The following is a 6,009-nucleotide window of genomic DNA, read 5'->3' on the forward strand; positions in this document are numbered from 1 at the left end:
GAGGGTGTGGTTCTACAGTGTGTGTGAGTGAGGGTGTGGTTTTACAGTGTGTGTGAGTGAGGGTGTGGTTTTGCAGTGTGTGTGAGTGAGGGTGTGGTTTTGCAGTGTGTGTGAGTGAGGGTGTGGTTTTACAGTGTGTGTGAGTGAGGGTGTGGTTTTGCAGTGTGTGTGAGTGAGGGTGTGGTTCTACAGTGCGTGCGAGTGAGGGTGTGGTTTTACAGTGTGTGTGAGTGAGGGTGTGGTTTTGCAGTGTGTGAATGAGGGTGTGGTTTTACAGTGTGTGATGGTGTGACTTTACGGTTTGTGTGAGGGTGTGGCTTTACAGTGTGAGTGAGGGTGTTGTTTCACAGTGTGTGCGAGTGAGGGTGTGGTTTTACAGTGTCTGTGAGTGAGGGTGTGGTTTTACAGCGTGTGTGTGAGTGAGGGTGCAGTTTTACAGTGTGTGTGATTGAGGGTGTGGATTTACAGCGTCTGTGTGAGTGTGGGTGTGGTTTTAGGGTGTGTGTGAGTGAGGGTGTGGTTTTACAGTGTGTGTGAGTGAGGGTGTGGTTTTACAGTGTGTGCGAGTGAGGGTCTGGTTTTACAGTGTGTGTGTGAGGGTGTGGTTTTACAGCGTGTGTGTGAGTGAGGGTGTGGTTTTACAGCGTGTCTGTGAGTGAGGGTGTGGTTTTACAGCGTGTGTGTGCGTGAGGCTGTGGTATTACAGTGTGAGTGTCAGTGTGGTTTTACGGTGTGTGTGAGGGTGTGGTTTTACAGCGTATGTGTGTGTGAGGGTGTGGTTTTACAGTGTGTGCGAGTGAGGGTCTGTTTTTACAGTTTGTGAGCATGTGTTTTAACATTGTGTGTGAGTGAGGGTGTGGTTTTACAGCGTGTGTGTGAGTGAGCGTGTGGTTTTACTGTGTGTGTGAGGGTGTGGTTTTGCAGTGTGTGTTTGAGGGTGTGGTTTTACAGTGTGTGTTTGAGGGTGTGGTTTTACAGTGTGTGCGTGAGGGTGTGGTTTTACAGTGTGTGTGAGTGAGGGTGTGGTTTTGCAGTGTGTGTGAGTGAGGGTGTGATTTTACAGTGTGATTCAGGGTGTGGTTTTACAGTGTGTGCGAGTGAGGGTGTGGTTTTACAGTGTGTGTGAGTGAGGGTGTGGTTTTGCAGTGTGTGTTTGAGGGTGTGGTTTTACAGTGTGTGCGAGTGAGGGTGTGTTTTTACATTGTGTGTGAGTGAGAGTGTTTTTACAGTGTGAGTGAGTGAGGGTGTAGTTTTATGGTGTGTACGTGAGGGTCTGGTTTTACAGTGTGTGTGAGTGAGGGTGTGGTTTTACAGTGTGTGTGAGTGAGGATGTGGTTTTACAGTGTGTGTGTGAGGGTGTGGTTTTACAGTGTGTGTGTGTGAGGGTGTGGTTTTACAGTGTGTGTGAGTGAGGGTGTGGTTTTACAGTGTGTGTGAGGGTGTGGTTTTACAGTGTGTGTGTGTGAGGGTGTGGTTTTACAGTGTGTGTGTGTGAGGGTGTGGTTTTACAGTGTGTGTGAGTGAGCTTGTGGTTTTACAGTGTGTGTGAGGGTGTGGTTTTACAGTGTGTGTGAGTGAGGGTGTGGTTTTATAGTGTGTGTGAGTGAGGGTGTGGTTTTGCAGTGTGTGTGAGTGAGGGTGTGGTTTTGCAGTGTGTGTGAGTGAGGGTGTGGTTTTACAGTGTGTGTGAGTGAGGGTGTGGTTTTGCAGTGTGTATGAGTGAGGGTGTGGTTTTACAGTGTGTGCGAGTGAGGCTGTGGTTTTACAGTGTGTGTGAGTGAGGGTGTGGTTTTGCAGTGTGTGTGAGTGAGGGTGTGGTTTTACAGTGTGTGTGAGTGAGGGTGTGGTTTTGCAGTGTGTGAATGAGAGTGTGGTTTTACAGTGCGTGATGGTGTGACTTTACGGTTTGTGTGAGGGTGTGGCGTTACAGTGTGAGTGAGGGTGTTGTTTCACAGTGTGTGCGAGTGAGGGTGTGGTTTTACAGTGTCTGTGAGTGAGGGTGTGGTTTTACAGCGTGTGTGTGAGTGAGGGTGCAGTTTTACAGTGTGTGTGATTGAGGGTGTGGATTTACAGCGTGTGTGTGAGTGTGGGTGTGGTTTTAGGGTGTGTGTGAGTGAGGGTGTGGTTTTACAGTGTGTGTGAGTGAGGGTGTGGTTTTACAGTGTGTGTGAGTGAGGGTGTGGTTTTACAGTGTGTGCGAGTGAGACTCTGGTTTTACAGCGTGTGTGTGTGAGGGTGTGGTTTTACAGCGTGTGTGTGAGTGAGGGTTTGGTTTTACAGCGTGTGTGTGAGTGAGGGTGTGGTTTTACAGCGTGTGTGTGCGTGAGGGTGTGGTATTACAGTGTAAGTGTCAGTGTGGTTTTACGGTGTGTGTGAGTGAGGGTGTGGTTTTACAGCGTGTGTATGAGTGAGGGTGTGGTTTTACTGTGTGTGTGAGGGTGTGGTTTTGCAGTGTGTGTTTGAGGGTGTGGTTTTACAGTGTGTGTTTGAGGGTGTGGTTATGCAGTGTGTTTTTGAGGGTGTGGTTTTACAGTGTATGTGAGGGTGTGGTTTTGCAGTGTGTGAGTGAGGGTGTGGTTTTACAGTGTGTGTGAGTGAGGGTGTGGTTTTGCAGTGTGTGTGAGTGAGGGTGTGATTTTACAGTGTGATTCAGGGTGTGGTTTTACAGTGTGTGCGAGTGAGGGTGTGGTTTTACAGTGTGTGTGAGTGAGGGTGTGGTTTTGCAGTGTGCGTTTGAGGGTGTGGTTTTACAGTGTGTGTGAGTGAGGGTGTGGTTTTACAGCGTGTGTATGAGTGAGGGTTTGGTTTTACTGTGTGTGTGAGGGTGTGGTTTTGCAGTGTGTGTTTGAGGGTGTGGTTTTACAGTGTGTGTTTGAGGGTGTGGTTTTGCAGTGTGTGTTTGAGGGTGTGGTTTTACAGTGTGAGTGAGGGTGTGGTTTTGCAGTGTGTGTGAGTGAGGGTGTGATTTTACAGTGTGATTCAGGATGTGGTTTTACAGTGTTTGCGAGTGAGGGTGTGCTTTTACAGTGTGTGTGAGTGAGGGTGTGGTTTTGCAGTGTGTGTTTGAGGGTGTGGTTTTACAGTGTGTGCGAGTGAGGGTGTGTTTTTACAGTGTGTGTGACGGTATGGTTTTACAGTGTGAGTGAGTGAGGGTGTGGTTTTACAGTGTGTGTGTGTGTGTGAGGGTGTGGTTTTACAGTGTGTGCGAGTGAGGGTGTGGTTTTACAGTGTGGATGAGTGAGGGTGTGGTTTTACAGTGTGTGTGTGTGTGAGGGTGTGGTTTTACAGTGTGAGTGAGGGTGTGGTTTTGCGGTGTGTATGTGAGTGTGTGGTATTACAGTGTGTGTGAGTGAGGGTGTGGTTTTACAGTGGGAGTGGCAGTGTGGTTTTACGGTGTGTGTGAGTGAGGGTGTGGTTTTAAAGAGTGTGTGTGAATGAGTGTGTGGTTTTACAGTGTGTGTGAGTGAGGGTGTGGTTTTACAGTGTGTGAGTGAGGGTGTCGTTTTACAGTGTGAGTGATGGTGTGACTTTACGGTTTGTGTGAGAGTGTGGTTTTAAAGTGTGAGTGAGGGTGTGGTTTTACAGTGTGTGTGTGAGGGTGTGGTTTTACATTGTGTGTGAGTGTTGGTGTGGTTTTACAGTGTGTGCGAGTGAGGGTGTGGTTTTACAGTGTGTGAGCATGTGGTTTAACAGTGCATGTGAGTGAGCGTGTGGTTTTACAGCGTGTGTGTGAGTGTGGGTGTGGTTTTACAGTCTGTGCGAGTGATGGTGTGGTTTTACAGCGTGTGCGAGTGAGGATGTGGTTTTACAGTGTGTACGAGTGAGGGTGTGGTTTTACAGTGTGTGTGAGTGAGGGTATGGTTTTATGGGGTGTACTTGAGGGTCTGGTTTTACAGTGTGTGTGAGTGCGGGTCTGGTTTTACAGTCTGTGCGAGTGATGGAGTGGTTTTACAGTGTGGGTGAGTGAGGATGTGGTTTTACAGTGTGTGAGTGAGGGTGTGGTTTTACAGCGTGAGTGAGGGTGTGGTTTTACAGTGTGTGTGAGTGAGGGTGTGGTTTTGCAGTGTGTGTGAGTGAGGGTGTGGTTTTACAGTGTGTGTGAGTGAGGGTGTGGTTTTGCAGTGTGTGTGAGTGAGGGTGTGGTTTTGCAGTGTGTGTGAGTGAGGGTGTGGTTCTACAGTGTGTGTGAGTGAGGGTGTGGTTTTGCAGTGTGTGAATGAGGGTGTGGTTTTAAAGTGTGTGATGGTGTGCCTTTACGGTTTGTGTGAGGGTGTGGCTTTACAGTGTGAGTGAGGGTGTGGTTTCACAGTGTGTGCGAGTGAGGGTGTGGTTTTACAGTGTCTGTGACTGAGGGTGTGGTTTTACAGCGTGTGTGTGAGTGAGGGTGCAGTTTTACAGTGTGTGTGATTGAGGGTGTGGATTTACAGCGTGTGTGTGAGTGTGGGTGTGGTTTTAGGGTGTGTGTGAGTGAGGGTGTGGTTTTACAGTGTGTGTGAGTGAGGGTGTGGTTTTACAGTGTGTGCGAGTGAGGGTGTGGTTTTACAGCGTGTCTGTGAGTGAGGGTGTGGTTTTACAGTGTGTGTGTGAGGGTGTGGTTTTACAGCGTATGTGTGTGTGAGGGTGTGGTTTTACAGTGTGTGCGAGTGAGGGTCTGTTTTTACAGTTTGTGAGCATGTGTTTTAACATTGTGTGTGAGTGAGCGTGTGGTTTTACAGTGTGTGTGAGTGAGGGTGTGGTTTTACAGCGTGTGTGTGAGTGAGCGTGTGGTTTTACTGTGTGTGTGAGGGTGTGGTTTTGCAGTGTGTGTTTGAGGGTGTGGTTTTACAGTGTGTGTTTTAGGGTGTGGTTTTGCAGTGTGTGTTTGAGGGTGTTGTTTTACAGTGTGTGTGAGTGAGGGTGTGGTTTTGCAGTGTGTGTGAGTGAGGGTGTGATTTTACAGTGTGATTCAGGGTGTGGATTTACAGTGTGTGCGAGTGAGGGTGTGGTTTTACAGTGTGTGCGAGTGAGGGTGTGGTTTTACAGTGTGTGCGAGTGAGGGTGTGGTTTTACAGTGTGTGCGAGTGAGGGTGTGGATTTGCAGTGTGTGTTTGAGGGTGTGGTTTTACAGTGTGTGTGAGTGAGGGTGTGTTTTTACAGTGTGTGTGAGTGAGAGTGTGTTTTTACAGTGTGAGTGAGTGAGGGTGTGGTTTTATGGTGTGTACGTGAGGGTCTGGTTTTACAGTGTGTGTGAGTGAGGGTGTGGTTTTACAGTGTGTGTGAGTGAGGGTGTGGTTTTACAGTGTGTGTGAGTGAGGGTGTGGTTTTACAGTGTGTGTGAGGGTGTGGTTTACAGTGTGTGTGTGTGAGGGTGTGGTTTTGCAGTGTGTGTGTGAGGGTGTGGTTTTACAGTGTGTGTGAGTGAGGGTGTGGTTTTGCAGTGTGTGTGAGTGAGGGTGTGGTTTTGCAGTGTGTGTGAGTGAGGGTGTGGTTTTACAGTGTGTGTGAGTGAGGGTGTGGTTTTATAGTGTGTGTGACTGAGGGTGTGGTTTTGCAGTGTGTGTGAGTGAGGGTGTGGTTTTACAGTGTGTGTGAGTGTGAGTGTGGTTTTACAGTGTGTGTGAGTGAGGCTGTGGTTTTGCAGTGTGTGTGAGTGAGGGTGTGGTTTTACAGTGTGTGTGAGTGTGAGTGTGGTTTTACAGTGTGTGAGTGAGGGTGTGGTTTTACAGTGTGTGTGAGTGAGCGTGTGGTTTTGCAGTGTGTGTGTGAGTGTGTGGTTTTGCAGTGTGTCTGAGTGAGGGTGTGGTTTTGCAGTGTGTGCGAGTGAGGGTGTGGTTTTACAGTGTGGATGAGTGAGGGTGTGGTTTTACAGTGTGTGTGTGTGTGAGGGTGTGGTTTTACAGTGTGAGTGAGGGTGTGGTTTTGCGGTGTGTATGTGAGTGTGTGGTATTACAGTGTGTGTGAGTGAGGGTGTGGTTTTACAGTGGGAGTGGCAGTGTGGTTTTACGGTGTGTGTGAGTGAGGGTGTGGTTT

The sequence above is a fragment of the Carcharodon carcharias genome, chromosome 1 (genome assembly GCF_017639515.1).
Source record: "Carcharodon carcharias isolate sCarCar2 chromosome 1, sCarCar2.pri, whole genome shotgun sequence".
Classification (NCBI taxonomy): Eukaryota; Metazoa; Chordata; class Chondrichthyes; order Lamniformes; family Lamnidae; genus Carcharodon; species Carcharodon carcharias.